Source organism: Neolamprologus multifasciatus, chromosome 18 (genome assembly GCF_963576455.1).
Source record: "Neolamprologus multifasciatus chromosome 18, fNeoMul1.2, whole genome shotgun sequence".
In the NCBI taxonomy this organism is placed as follows: Eukaryota; Metazoa; Chordata; class Actinopteri; order Cichliformes; family Cichlidae; genus Neolamprologus; species Neolamprologus multifasciatus.
Genome location: NC_140456.1, coordinates 8,102,535 through 8,117,712, shown reverse-complemented (window position 1 = coordinate 8,117,712; position 15,178 = coordinate 8,102,535).

Below are 15,178 nucleotides of genomic sequence, written 5' to 3'. Positions count from 1 at the left end.
AAAGGCGCTAGATGAAGGACTCTGGATACTGTAATCCTTTGTTTACAAAGTTGTCTTTGCATTAAAATGCACCATTGTTTATTGTGTGCAATGATAGTATGCTTTAAGTAAAGCAAAGCACTTTTGAAATGTTTTTTTTTTGTTTATATATATATATACATATATGTATACAAATGTTTACAGCGGTGTGTTTATACTATTATTTTATTTTTATTTTATTTTTTTAAAGAAAGAGGGAGATTGTTAACTTGTTATTTTCTGTTTTATCCCGAGAGTACTGTTGCCCGCGAAAAGTATTGTTGTTGTTCGTATGTGAAATGGCGGAACGAATAAAGCGCTGTGAATGAGAGTACGACGTCGTGTCTTTTGAGTTAACACAAACAATAGATGGGGACAAACATAATGATTCCAGTACTGCTCCACAAGTAAGTGAAACAATGTTTCTTATGTGAGAATTGCGTGAAAAGCAATCAAGAAAAGCTGCAACTGTCATGATCCAACAGGGCGGTGCCTGCCTTCACACCCACGTACACGCACCTGCAGCTCATCACAGGTGATGAACACCAACCGTACTTAAGGCCTGGTTGGATTGATGTTCCTCGCTAGAGCGTTGTACTTGTTAGTGTTAGTGTAGCCTGGCTCAATCTCTTATTGAGCTCCCTGTGTACCTGAGTGTTTCTCTGGCATCGGTCTCAATCCCCCCTATATAGACCTTCCTGGACCTGAACCTGTCTTCCCTGGACCCTTTCCGGTTGAGCTTGAGTGAGAATGAGCATGGTTTTGGAGTGGACGGTGTGAAATCTGGACTTGGACTGTATGAAGTGGAGCGTGAGCATGTGTCCCAGCCCTGGACCTATCCTTGGAAGCCTTCTTCTCCCTGTCTCACGGTATATATGTAAATATCACTGGTGTTGTAAATGAACGCACTTGTTTGCCTGCACAGTCTTGCCTTCTGAGTCCAGTACCAGCAAACGTGACAGTAATAGCTCATCACATCCACATCACAATAATCCTAATCTACCCCAAAATGATCACAAAGCTACTAAATTGAAGTGTTCTTGTTAAAACAGCCTCAGAGTCTTTGTGCTTACCCGCCCAGAAGTTTTCTGTACTTAGATTAATCAAGTACATCAAGTTATTAAAGGAAACAAGTGTGCACAGCTATACTTTTATTACTTTATCATAGTTAACATTATCAGACGTATTTCACAGTCTCGGGCTGTCACTTTCCATTTCTCCATAATAAATGGATGTAGATGTGGGGATTTACTTATGTGCACTGTATGTGTGAGTGTGTGCTAGAAAAGAAGGAGAAGGAGATGATGATGAAGAGAACATCTTCCCAATCAGAGTCTTTGTAAAAGACTCTCCAACCGTTACTCAAAGCATCTCCTCTGTGAGTCAAACTGAAGATTTTTGTTTATAAAATGTAATCAGAGCCGCGCTTGAAGAGCTTTGATTGGACGAGCGCAGAGGCTCTTCTTTCTCCAAGGACAGGAACTGAATGTTAAACTGCCTTCGAAGGACTCCGGCAGCCACTCAGGGGAAGGAGGATGAAGAGATAGAAGGAAATAATCTCACATACCACTGGGAACAAGTCCACATCTCCTAGTTTTTGTAAGCGACCATATAAAATGTGTGTGTGTGTGGGGGAGAGTTATGTTTGGAGTGTTGATTTGGGAGTCTGCCTCTAATGTGAGAGCTTTGTCACAGCTTGCTGATGAAATGGGAAGAAATGGAAATTAATGGATGCAGCTGAAGTAAAAAATAAAAATAACATTACCATACAACCATTACATACAGGTTCCAAAAAAGTCGATGTACATTTACAGAATTTTTCTTAAAATATAATACTTTTATTTAAAATATTAGTTAATTTAGAATTTGATGGGTAAGGGTCATAGAAAGCAGTTCAAAAGTTGGGGCAGCATCCTATTAAGCACTGGTTAGCATCCCCTCTTCTTGACAGTCCACAAACATCTGGCGATTAAAATGAGTGCTGATATGGCCGGATGGTCCCGCTCCTCCTCAGCCCTTAGGATGTGGTGTTCATGTTTTCCTAAAAAAAATTCAATTTGTTTGACGCAGAACAGTTTTTCTCTTTGCCTCAGTACATATTAAATGAGCTCACGGTGATTTCCAGGACAGAATCATGTCTGTGTTTAATGCAGCGCTGCCTGAGGGCCTGAAGATCACAGACATCCCACACTGATACTCAGTCTTGTCTGTTGGGCCGAGATTTCTCTAGATTCTCTGAATCTCTGATATTATGCGCTGTGTGTGAGGAGATATTCAAAGTCTTCAATTCAATTCAATTTCTTAAATTACATTTTATTCATATAGCACCAAATCACAACGACAGCTGCCTCAAGGTGATTTATACTGTAAGGTAAAGATCCTGTGATATTGTGTAATTTTAAATGGAGGACGATGATTTAAATTATTCAAAGATAATTAATGATTTTAAGATGTCTGTGTGTGTCGGCGCTGTAAAAGATTGGTGATCTGTCAACGATGAGCCCCGTCTGTTGCCCGGTGACGGCTGTGATGGATGGATAGTCTCTGCTTGCCTTTAGTGTCATCCACCACTTTCTCTCTTTCTCGCTAGTTGCTTTGTGTGCATGTGATTCTGAGTGTGCAGACTTTCTTGTCATTGCAAGATCCTTAAAGTGGACATGAAACACTGCATCTTATATTAGGCTAATTTACACCATGGAGTCCTACTCTAAAAACGTCCACAGTTAACTTTACGCTGTCTGTGAAGCTGTATTGAAGCTGTACAAGTGTTTAAAGTACATGTTTTTAGAGCCTGTATAGTGACGTCCTGTTCCAGTACAGGATATGACATCAGTGGGTTGGTTGGTTGTTGCTATTTGAGTTGAATTAGTATATTTTTAGCTAACTAGTAAAAGAACTGATAACTCAGTGGAAAACAAGGGAATGAAAACTAAAGAGCATCCTAAAGGACATTGCACACCAAGGGTATTGCAAAAATTACAAATTTTCCAGATCCTAGCCGACTGAACCTGAGCAGCGTCTTACTGTGTGTCTGAGGTAAAATACTATTATTTTACTATTTGTATATCATTGTGTGTTCAGTACAATTTTTTTTTTAGCAAAAAATTCAGTTGTACCCAAATGCAGGGATCTGATTGGCCAGATCTGTTTATTTGGTTGGTTTGAAAAAATAATAATAATAATATCATCCAGTGAAATTTGGCAGTCAGCATGAACAGTCGCGATAAGAATAGATGAGTTTGAAAAACCCACAAAATATTTGCAAGGATTTTATGTGTCGACTGTCTTTAACAGAGTCACTTTTCTACTGCCCTCAGCTGCAGCACTGTGTTTATATGCTCTCCACTCTCACTCTCTGTCTATATAGTAATATAGCACTATTTTACCCACTGACATCCTGAAACATGTACGAAAGTGCCTGTGATAAATTTTCAACTCTTGGATCAAACCATGACATTTTGTCTGCTGCTGTCTTCTCTTGTTGTATGAACCTAGAATCTCTGTTTCTCCCACTTGATGTTATTTTACTCTTTTAAAGACTTCATTTTTTAAGGGGGAAATTTCTGCAAAAATCACAAGTCTTTCTGTCTTTACATCTAAAAAAAATCTGAATTTTGTGTCACTTTTTCACAACATGCTTGGTGTGTAATGGCCTTTACGCTCACTTCTCGCCCTTCTTGTTCCCTAAATTCCATTTGTGTGTCAGTCAGCCTCATTCTAGGAACTTAGTTCATCTATAAATCTACCGTCACTCTGAAAACCACTCACATGAAGACCTAACTGGCAGCTCACTCACTGTTATTCCATGCCTCCACTGCCAAGAAAAAAATGTTGTGTCAATTCAATTAGACTTTAAATGTCATTTAATTCAATTTATTTTATTTATACAGCGCCAAATCACAACAACAGTCACCTCAAGGCACTTTATATTGTAAGGCAGTTCCTACAATAATACAACAGAAAAAAACCCCAATGATCATATGACCCCCTATGAGCAAGCACTTTGGCGACAGTGGGAAGGAAAAACTTCCTTTTAACAGGAAGAAACCTCCGGCAGAACCAGGCTCAGGGAGGGGCGGGGCCATCTGCTGTGATTGGTTGGGAGTGAGGAGAGGAAGACAGGAAAAAAGACATGCTGTGTAAGAGAGACAAAGATTAATAGAAGTATGATTCAATGCAGAGAGGTCTAGTAACAGATTGTGAGTGAAAAAGGTGATTTGCCAGTTCTGCATTGCTTACGACAAATTTATTATTTGGGTGTTGTTTTTGTCAGTTAAATAAATAAAAATCCACAGTTTTTGTCAAATAACAGGCTTAATACTGTTCCTGTGTGCAGCGTACCCTTGCTTAGTTACTGCCTGAAGGTCTGTTTTGAACCAGTAAAAACCATAAAACCCATAACGCTGTCTTGACTGCCTTGCTCATGGAGTCTAGAGAAGCTCATCAAAGAACTCACTATGGATCAGATAACTGAGAATGACCTTGACCAGTATGAGAGAAAGTCAGTGTGTGTGTAATGGTGTCCCAGTGTCTTTTATTTCCACAGACAGCTGGATACCCCCGCTCCCCCCTCTGCCACTCTTTCACTCGGCCCAATACTTCACATGAAAGCTGGAAAAATATCCAAACATGTTTTTTATCTTAGTTCCCTTTCACTGTCGTCTCTTCTTCACTTACGATGTTGTACTCGGTGGTCTGTTGCTTTGCTTTCCTGAATCTCCTCCACTGAAATCCAATTCTGTACCTGACAGGCTGAAAGCACTGAATTTCTGCATCATCTTTTTGAGGTCTTTGATATCCTGAATGGAGCCATATTAACCTCGCTGGGAAGAGATTTCACTGTCGTGCAGGATCATAAATTGCTAACATTCATATGTAAACCAGGCTTTTGAGCCGCTGCTGCTTTGAACCATAAAAATGACACAAATTAACAGGTAATTTTGAGGTGGAGATCCAGTTTAAATGCTCCTATGTTGTGGTTACGTTGGACTAAACACCTGAATATTTGCGACTGAATGTCACCATATCACCTTTATGGATATAAATAGCTGTAATTCCTAAACATTTTTCATAGCAGTGTCCCATAAAATTAAAGCTGAGAGTCTGAACTTCAATCACATATTTATTGTTTAGTTTAAAATCTACTTTGTTAGATTATAAAACTATAAGATTGTGCCTTTGCCCAACATGTTGTGGATCAAGCTGTATACAGTACAAAGCAGTTCTTTAAATTGTCTGAAAATAGCAGCAAAACCAGTTAAATGTCCATCAATCTGTCTTAAAATAGCCTCTGTGATTAACACGCTTCCCTTAGGTTACTTCAAAAGCAATTCTTCTGTCACATATCAGCTTTTTGAGGGAAATGTAATAACTGGATTAGCATATTTTAGGACGGTCAAGTCAAAAGAGGACATTTGAAAGTCCTGTTTTCCCCTTTTAGTCAAAGGTTAGTAAACAGGATGCGGTGAAAAACTGCCTGGACCTGACCTTTAATCAGTGAAGCAGACTCCCATGAGACACAGCACATACACACAAAACACACACAAATCATTAAGCTCTTATTAGTGGCATCACTAAAAGCTTTTCACATCAATAGTAAGTCTGGGCTTTATGCCATACATCTTCTAAAAAACTGCAACACTGGCTGATATTTAGGATTTACAGCAGGAATTCACTTCTCAAAGGAAATAAATGACCTGACTGAAGATGGACAAAAGCAAAGTGGCCACAAATGAGATAATTGTCGTGTGTTAGAAAACGCTCGGTGAGGACAATGATGGGAGTCGAGGCGTTGATAATTCTTTCAGGTACGAGGTTCCGGTTCGCTGTGATCTCTGTATTTTTATCTTCCTCATTCATATTCCACACGAGACGCTCCGACTGTGTCAAATGGTTGATAATTGCAAAGAGCGGAGAGAGTCCCCACTTAGACAGCCAATGTGATGTGACCGAGGCCAGTCTGGCTCTTATGATTGTAGGAAGGGCTGAATACCATCAGATCACAATCCATCGCTCAACACCATTACAGTGGCAGCCTGTGATTGGCTGGTTTCAGATGAAGTTGGGAGTTGGTCATCTTTGTGATTCTGTTTTATTATGTCCAACACAGAGAATGATTTTATCGTTTTGTTGAGCCTCAATTTGCTAAAACTTTTTCCCAAGCAGTAAAACAAACTGTAGACTCATGCTTACACTGCATTAGAAGACTTAGCAAAGATTTATAAAAGACTAATGTCCCGTGTCAAAGCTGGTTGCCTGTCCACTTCATATAATATTTATATTCATCCATCAATATTCATTCATGTTGACATTTTAGTCACATGGGACTTACTTTCAGAAGATGTGAAAGACTAGAAGATGTTACCTTTCAAATCACGTCTTTCCAACTGATTTTGATATTTTGATTCTTTTAAGCTTTCTCTTTGGGTATACGAAATAGGTAAAAATTATATAGAAATGGACAGAGGTGAACTGTAAGCACTGGTGACTTGGTGACAGAGTTTTATGACCAATAACTGACTGATGAAAGTATATCACAACTTTAGCAAAACATGGGACCAGTTCTTTGCCAGGAACAGGGACTTAGTGAAATCTTAGTGTCACAGTCTTTGTCGTGGTTAAGACATAAACTGCTCTGACACAGCAGCAGTTTAGTTTACATCAAGATCTAGTCTGGAGGAAAACTTCCACCAAAAAAATGCTGATTATTTTAACATTATATTCTTTTCGCAAACAAGAGATTTAACAACCGAGATGTGGGTTAAATCTAGAAGTGCTGGAACAAAAATTTTTAATACATTGCTTTAAAAAAAAGTAGTTTACACGTTACCTGCTACTATTTTAGAAGTAATGCATTAGTATTACATTAATTACACCATTCATTGCATTACTTTCACATTACTGTGTAACGTGGCCTGAGATTCACTGTCAGCTAACAGCAGTTAACGATGTGAACCTTAGGCCACAGTCCCACACACTGACACAAATCCCCATCGTAATGACGGAGAGCTTTCTTTTAGCGTTGAAGTGTGAACATAAAGCTGACAACACAAAGCAAAGTCGAAAACCAATCCAAAGAGGCTTTAAAGTGACTGCTACTGCAGCGGATACAAGCCTGACTGCTCAGGTGCTGGCTGCTGGGCTTGGGTGGGCATGCATTCAACTTTAACATCACTCTGAGTTCTTCGCTAGCTTTGTCATACAGTAGCATGCTGCATCACATACTGAAGTTTTTAAAGAGTGGATGTATTGTTAGCAGTGTAATCCAAGTCTGTCAGTCCTTGGGCATAATTTGCACTTTACCATGGCACTCGTATCCTTTAATGCAGGGGTGGGGAACTCCAGGGCTCAATGGCCGGTGTCCTGCAGGTTTTAGATGTGACCTTGATCCAACACATCTGATTTAAATGGCTAACTGAACTCATCAACATGTCTTGAAGTTCTCTAGATGCCTGCTAATGAACTAATCATTTGATTCAGGTGTGCTGCCCCAGGGTGATATCTAAAACCTAAAAACGGCTCTTGAGGCCAGGAGTCCCCCACCCCTGCTTTAATGGAATTAAATTAAAAGTAATGATAATGTGACAATTCTTCTAATGTTGTAAAACACTACATCATTTTCCATCTCATTGCACATAAGCTGAAATCCCCTGATTCCAGTGCAAACACGTAGGAAGAAAGAAACATTTTTTTCTTTCCTTGTCAATTATCAGTTATCTGTCAGTCATGCAGATAATTGAAGTACCTTTGTAGCCCAAGTAATGACAAAATTGTAGTTGAAATCCTGTTGTGATTACAGCAACGTGTGACTTTGTAACACAAAAATAGAAAATTCACATCCGAGTAATAATAAAGCATGAATTTTACCTTCATGCCTAAGTGTAAAGTCATAGCTAAAGGTTTTTGCAGTGGTGCTAGGTCTCGCTTGGCACGTGGTCATTCAGGTAAGGCTCAGGGCAGAGTTATTAGTCGTTTACATCAAAAGGACCCATTTGAGGGGGTTTGGGAATCTGACTAGGATGCCTCTGCATCTCATCGATGAAGGATTTAGGGCCTGATCTACCAGGCGAAGGCCCCAGAGAAGACCCAGGACATGATGGAGAAATCTCTTTGCTGGCTTGGGAACACATCTTTGTCCCCACAGATGAGTTGGAGGAGGTGTCTGGGAGAGACGTCTTGGTGTCTCTGCTTACAATACTGCCTCCACTTTCTGAACCTGGATGAACAGTAGGAAATATTAGTATTAGATGGATGGATGGATAACACAACATAAAAAGAGAGCATCATTGTAAAACAGAAAGCAGCTCAGACATTTTATTTTTATCATCTTGTTGTCATATTCATTGAACGCTGAAATTTTGATTGAAAATAACATTTGATAAACTGTCTAGACCCACTAATTATTGTAAGCACTATTTATTTTAATCAGAATAAAAGTTCTAATGAATGTCAACATAACTGTCAGTTTTCATTTTAGTTTTCATTCATTACTGAAAAGCAGAACCTTGATATAAAGTGATATTTTCCTTTCCTCATTTAGATCAGGGGGCATTAGCTAATTAATTGTGCTATGACAAAACAGCAAATATTAAGCTATTAATTAGTCTTGGTACAACATAAAAGAGTGTTACTATGATTAAAAAATTACCTGCTGAATCTCTGCTGCTACTCCTTTGAGGGGGTTTAAAACTTTGCAGGTTCTACTTTCTCATGAAGAGAGAGAGATAAAAGAGGAGCAAGATCTCTTCTACTCAGATTAAAATGTCTTCACGTTATTTGCCTTTTTGGCCCTAAAGAAGAAATAATCCATTAACCCTTTGAACCTGCAGCTACTGAAGCAGCAAACGGCTTTGATTTAATTCAGCGGAGTCATTAGTATCTCCTTTAATTCAATGCAGTTCAGCTCCCGCACAAGACAATTCAAACAGCCGAAGGACGAAGCGAGCAGGTTTGCAGTGGATCGTTACAGCAGAATATTTGTGCCCAGAGGAAAAGTCACAGTTCACATATAGTAGTTCAGGTCAAACATCACGATACTGAATCAACAGATGATTGGTGACATTTCGAGGGCGAGCGCTGGGACAGTTCAGAGCTCTGAGGAATGATACAGCTTGGCCATAAAATTGCTGAATTGTTCAATGATTGCTTGACCTTTTGTGGGAAAGTGCTGATGGGGAAATGAGGTGTTTTAATTTGTTCTTTGTCACTCAGAGCATTAGTGTCACAAGAAAGTCAGAAGTTTGATGAAACTGAGCAGGATGTAATGAAATAAAAAGGATTTCACTGCTTTAAAGTTATACATGGTTTCCTTCGTTCGAGAGTTACAGTATTTTTTTTGACCACAGCAGTGAACACTTGACACTAGAGTGAGGAAAACACCATTGTTGCTATAATCTCTAATGTGGGCGTGTCAACGGCCAACGCATTTTAACATCTTGCTGCAAAAATTCAACCGCCATTCAGGTACAATGAGGACATGTGGCACTATGCAGTCCTTTAACTTGGAAGACATTATTTGCAGCTGCATTAACTGAGGTTTAACAAACTCTGCTCTTAAATATTTTTGATCGTGCATCCTGCAAATTCAATTCAACATCTTCTGCTAGAACAGTGCAGCTAGCAGTCAGCAGTCAAACAGAGCTTCGAGGGAAAGCATCAATTATCAGCAGCGTTGGGAAGGTTACTTTTAAAATGTATTCCATTACAGAATACAGAATACATGCCCCAAAATGTATTCTGTAACGTATTCTGTTACGTTACTCTCATTGAGTAACGTATTCTGAATACTTTGGATTACTTAATATATTATCATGCTGTTTACAACTACATGAATGTACTATTGCTGTGATTTATTACTATTACTGAAGGTCTGCGGCTCCGAACCGTAGTAAAGGGACCTCTGGCTAATACGGTGGGTTCTGTGTCGGGCTCGTAGCCGAAAACTAGCTTTACTTTGTTGTCTGGGTCAACTTTGCTAGCGAGAGACAGAGAGAGGCGTTGAAAGGCTGCTCCAACGGAACTTATTGTTTTTGGAGGAAAACACGAACACGGTGTACAGTCGAGTCTTAATAGCTTACTTACAACTGGGCTCGTCAGGCACTCTTCTTGGCTGCAGTGGTTATTATTATATTTACATGCTTCCAGCTCCCGTTTTTGCTCGATGACAGCTCGTACTTTTCCTTTTTCTCTCTCCTTCGCTCACAGACACATAACGTGTATGGCAGTCCATTCTCCCTGCAGCACGGACTACACTGCCTATGATGCTACATTCTTTAGAGCTATACCGGTAGCATTCTGCCCAACAACAACAAAAAGGCCTCTCTCACCCAGGAAACACGCAGAGAGAGCGTCAACCTGTAACCATGGCAACCGTAACGCTGCCACCTGGAACCAGTGTTGCCAACTTAGCGACTTTGTCGCTATATTTAGCGAGTTTTCAGACCCCCTAGCGACTTTTTTTCCAAGAAAAGTCGCTAAAAAAAAGACATGAAAGCGCATATCGCTTTTACTCTCAACAAGCAGCGGGTGCTGTAACGCAGTCAGTTCTTCTTTTACTCTTATGCTGTTTTGTGGATCAGGTTTAAAACTACTTATAAACACACACACACAAAGTAACTCCACCAGAGTGCCTATTTCGGGTCACTTTTGCCGGTCCAAGCCCGGATTAAGGAGCAGGGTTGGAATTGTGACATTAAAAAAAACAATAATTGCTAAAATAAATTTAATTTGTAGTTCTAAATAAATTCTAAATGCATTTAGGACGTTTTTTACTCACTTTATGTCTCTTCCACATGTTATTTCTCTCTCCAGCAGCGTAGGTTACAATTACATTAGCATGACCAATTATGCAAATTAGGTGATGACGTCATTTAGCGACTTCTAGCGACTTTTAGGACAACCAATAGCGATTTTCCTTACTGAGGAGTTGGCAACACTGCCTGGAACAAGAGAACGTAGCTGTCAAACAAAACCCAAACAGGCCTGACCCGCCACAAAATGAAACAGGGAAGTACCGCCGTGTAATCCATTTATTTCAACAAAGTAACTGTATTCTAAATACCACCTTTTTAAACGGTAACTGTAACGGAATACAGTTACTCATATTTTGTATTTTAAATACGTAACGGCGGTACATGTATTCCGTTACTCCCCAACACTGATTATCAGAAACATTACATCAAATAATTGTGATACACGTCAGCTCAATGTGTGCAATTAGCTAACTTGTGTAATGGCAGTCTGGCGAGGAAAAAGCGGCTAGCAGGTCCAGCCAGATAACTCGAAGCCAGTCAGTTAAATCGAACAACAAACCTTTATTCGTTGTTAGCAACATAAGACCACACAAGCCAGATTCCTTGGGTCTACTTTGTCCGTACATACATGCTCGGGGATCGGTAGTGCCCGGCACCAGCCCGTTACAATGACGAGGTCTCTCTCTGAACAGACACACGAGCAGCATGTAACGGCTGCCACTACACTCACACACACTAGGAGACTCCCCTCAACTACTAATAGTAGGGCAACCCCCCCCCCCACTGTGTCCTATAACACAATAAGGGTTGTTACACTACACAAGTATTATTATTTTCAAATATTCAGTGCTTAGTGCTGATTTATAGTTATCTTAGTATTTTCTTACACATGTACTCATGTCTTCATGTTTTTCTTTTTGCTTGTTAAATGTATTAAATCTATTAGTTTCCAGGAACATCTGTAGTAAATAGGCACTGGTTTGCAAGCATGTCGGCTATAATAGCTTCGTCAAGCAATGACACAATTGTATTGATTCTTTCAGCAGATCGTGGCATTCTTCTTTCTCCTCTTGCCAATAAATCAATTAATGCAGCTTCAAATGTAATTTCTTTAATTATGAGGACTTCATAATGTCAATATTCAGTCATTAAAAGCCTACGTGACATACTGGGCTGAAGCCAAGAAGTCTGTATTGCATTCAGAGATTTGTCATCTTACTTCACAGGCTGCCACCGCGCGCGTTGCTAATGTCTTCTTTTTAAGTGAACCACTGTTGGAAACAACTAATGGCCCGAGGTTTTGTAATGGAAGCAAACTGCAGCATGAAAATGTGGCATATTGTTGGGGGATTGAGGTCAAAGCTTTCTCAGGGTTTTTTCATACTAAAAGAAACACCTTGTGGCATCTTACATTCCCCCCCCCCCCCCCACACACACACACACAGACACACACTCCCCCCTCTCTCCTTCAGTGGTCAGTAATGGATGTTTACAAGAAGGGAGAAATAGTTTGCTCAGATCTGTGCTGCTGTCAGCAGAGCTGATCTGGTGGAGGGGTAACAAGTGTCTGTTGTGACAGGAAGAAGCCTTGCAGAGAAAAAACTGTCCGAGACTAACAGGAAGAAAGACAGAGGAGGAGGAGGAAGAGGAGGAGGAGGAGAAAGAGCTACTGTGACATGGACAGAGAGTGAGACAGGCGGAGAGGCACGGGAGGAAATTACATACGTGAAGCAGAAATTTAATCTGAATGGAGAGCGTAGCCTAAGGCGGCTCTAAATGCATTAAGAGTTAGTGAAGAGAAGGAAATTATGTTATTTCCCAAAGAGTGTGAAGCAGGTTATTAGAAATGAGTAATTGTCCGAATGTATATGTGGGCAATTTCCTTTTTATAGGTTTAAGCCCCAAACCAGTGCAGTTTTACAATATGAATTCAGCTACATACGAACCCGCAAACCAGTTAGATAACAGGCCACTTTCATCTCACATTTTACTTTTAAAGTGGAACCTCACTGATTTTGCAGATGTCAAAGTCACTTTATTGGTCACAAGGGGTGCTTGTAAACCTTTGTAAACAGTGTAATTAGAGTATAAAGAATAGAACCTCGGACATTTTAACTGAAAGGTCTTGAGCTTGTCTTTTGAGGATATTTAGTAATAAATGATAAATAAATACATAAATAAACATGCATAATAAATTATTGGATGAATAGATAGGCACTGAACCACAGTACAATCTTTGATGGAGATTTAACAGGACTCTATGCAGTCCTATGAAAATACCTTTACTGTTTCCATAGGAATTTAGAGGCTAAATACCAACCAGGTGCTGCTAATCAAAGGCATCTGATTAGCTGATCATCAGGAATATCTGTAAAAGCAGAAGTTTTGGCAGTTTCCTGGTGTGGAGCGTTCAGGTGTGCATTAACATAAAGTCACAATCTTTACTGGAGGGGACTTCCACTCCAAGGTCAGACTGTGAACTGCAATGCTCAGAAATTGCAAAGAAAACCCATCTTGGGTGCTACAGGCCTCAGTTGGCATATTAAAAACTCCCATCAATTAAAAAAAAACAATTAGACATTTGAGTTTTAAAAAATTTAAAATGAAACATTTCCCATACTAGGAAGCAGCTGTTTTACTAAAGAACTTAACCACTGGAAAGGGGTTTCACACTTTTTGGCTACCAGTAAGTCATTTTTATTTATTTTGTAAAACCAAATAATTAGGCTGACACATACATGTTGCTCCAGTGGTCTGATTACAGTTACAGCTGCAGAGTCAGTGCAGGTCGAGGGATTACCCTTTCATGGCACTATGTTGCATAAAACTTGGTTCAAACATTTAACATTCATGAGGTCCCACTGTATTCAGTGTTCACTTCAAAGTATTTCATGCATTCAATGCATGAAAACGAATTCTTCCTTTGGGGACGTCCTCGCCTTTTCCTAACACAGAGAGACAGATGACAGCTTACCCTCACACCAACAACCACTTAAGAGTCCCCAACAAGCTGACAATCAGGTCTTTGGATCCAGTTAACCCAAGAACCTTCTTGATGCGAGGCAACTGAGGCACCACTGTGCTGCCCAGATATTTGCTATTTTCCTTACTCACCAATGTAACTAACCACACCATCCAGTTCATAAGATCAGTGTTTTCCCCTCAGCTAGTTTAGTTCATTGTAAATGGACTGAAATTCATATACCACCATTGTACTCTCACCTAAAACTCAAAGCACATCAAGCAGTAGCATCAGTTTACCACTGCAAGCTGCATCCACAGACACATTTTCAGAGCTCACGCAAACCCAAATGGATGCTTCTGCATTTTGCCATAGGACATTTTAAGATGTAGATGCAGTTGTTCAGACCACCCACCTTTTAAATAGTTCCTAGCACTGTGCTTTTCTGGACAGACATCTCTAATGTTCCTGTTACCACTGGGACCACTTTAGACTTTACCATCTCACAGGTTGCTTCTATTTATTCCTGCTCTGACCACTCTGCTGCAGTAATAATGTTAATTTCTCAACTGTGGGACTAATAAAGTCTATCTTAGCTCATCTTATCCTAGAAGGGTAATATATCAGTATGTAGCTCATGAGCTCATTGCTAATATATATTGTAATATATCTATATCACTAAAAAGCACTTCTGGATGGATGCAAACTGCATTTCGTTGCCCTGTACCTGTGCATGTGCAATGACAATAAAGTTTAATTCTATTCTATTCTATTCTATGAGGTAGAGTAGGTTGTTCACTAACTGAAAGGTTGGTGGTTCAACCCTTGGCTGCTACAGTCTGCACATCAAAGTATCCTTGAGCAAGATACTGAGCAACAAGTTGCTCTCTGATGCGTCTATCAGTGCAGAAATGTTAGATAAAAAGCACTTAGGCATAGAAATCAGTCTTTTTACCGTTAAATAATAGAGTTCAACCATTAGTCTGTATTTTAAAGCACATTTTCTCATCTTTCCTTTTATTTCAACTTGGTTAAATGTTTTGTATGATGTATTTTTTTCCACATCTCACCTGTTTCCTTTTACGAAACAATGCCTTCATGTCACTGGGGTTGCGGCAGAGAAATCGTATTGTTTAGTGATCTGTCATTCAGTCTCATCCAAACCTATCAGTGTTTGCAAGGTGTTCACTAATCTGTAGACAGTGACTCTGCCCTAACAGGGGTATAGTATGTTGACCCTCTCCCCCTCATTTCATGGCACAGAGACAGCTTTAAGCAGCATTTTGTTCCAGCTGTCAGTCATAGCTGACGGGTCATAGGCGCTCAGAGATTGTTAGGAAGCTTCCTGCTGTGAAGTTCAGCATCTAATATCACGCTTCACAACACTCTTGAGGGCTCCGCAGCTGGATACAAACCTCAAGGAGCAGTCACTCAAACAGGCAGTCAG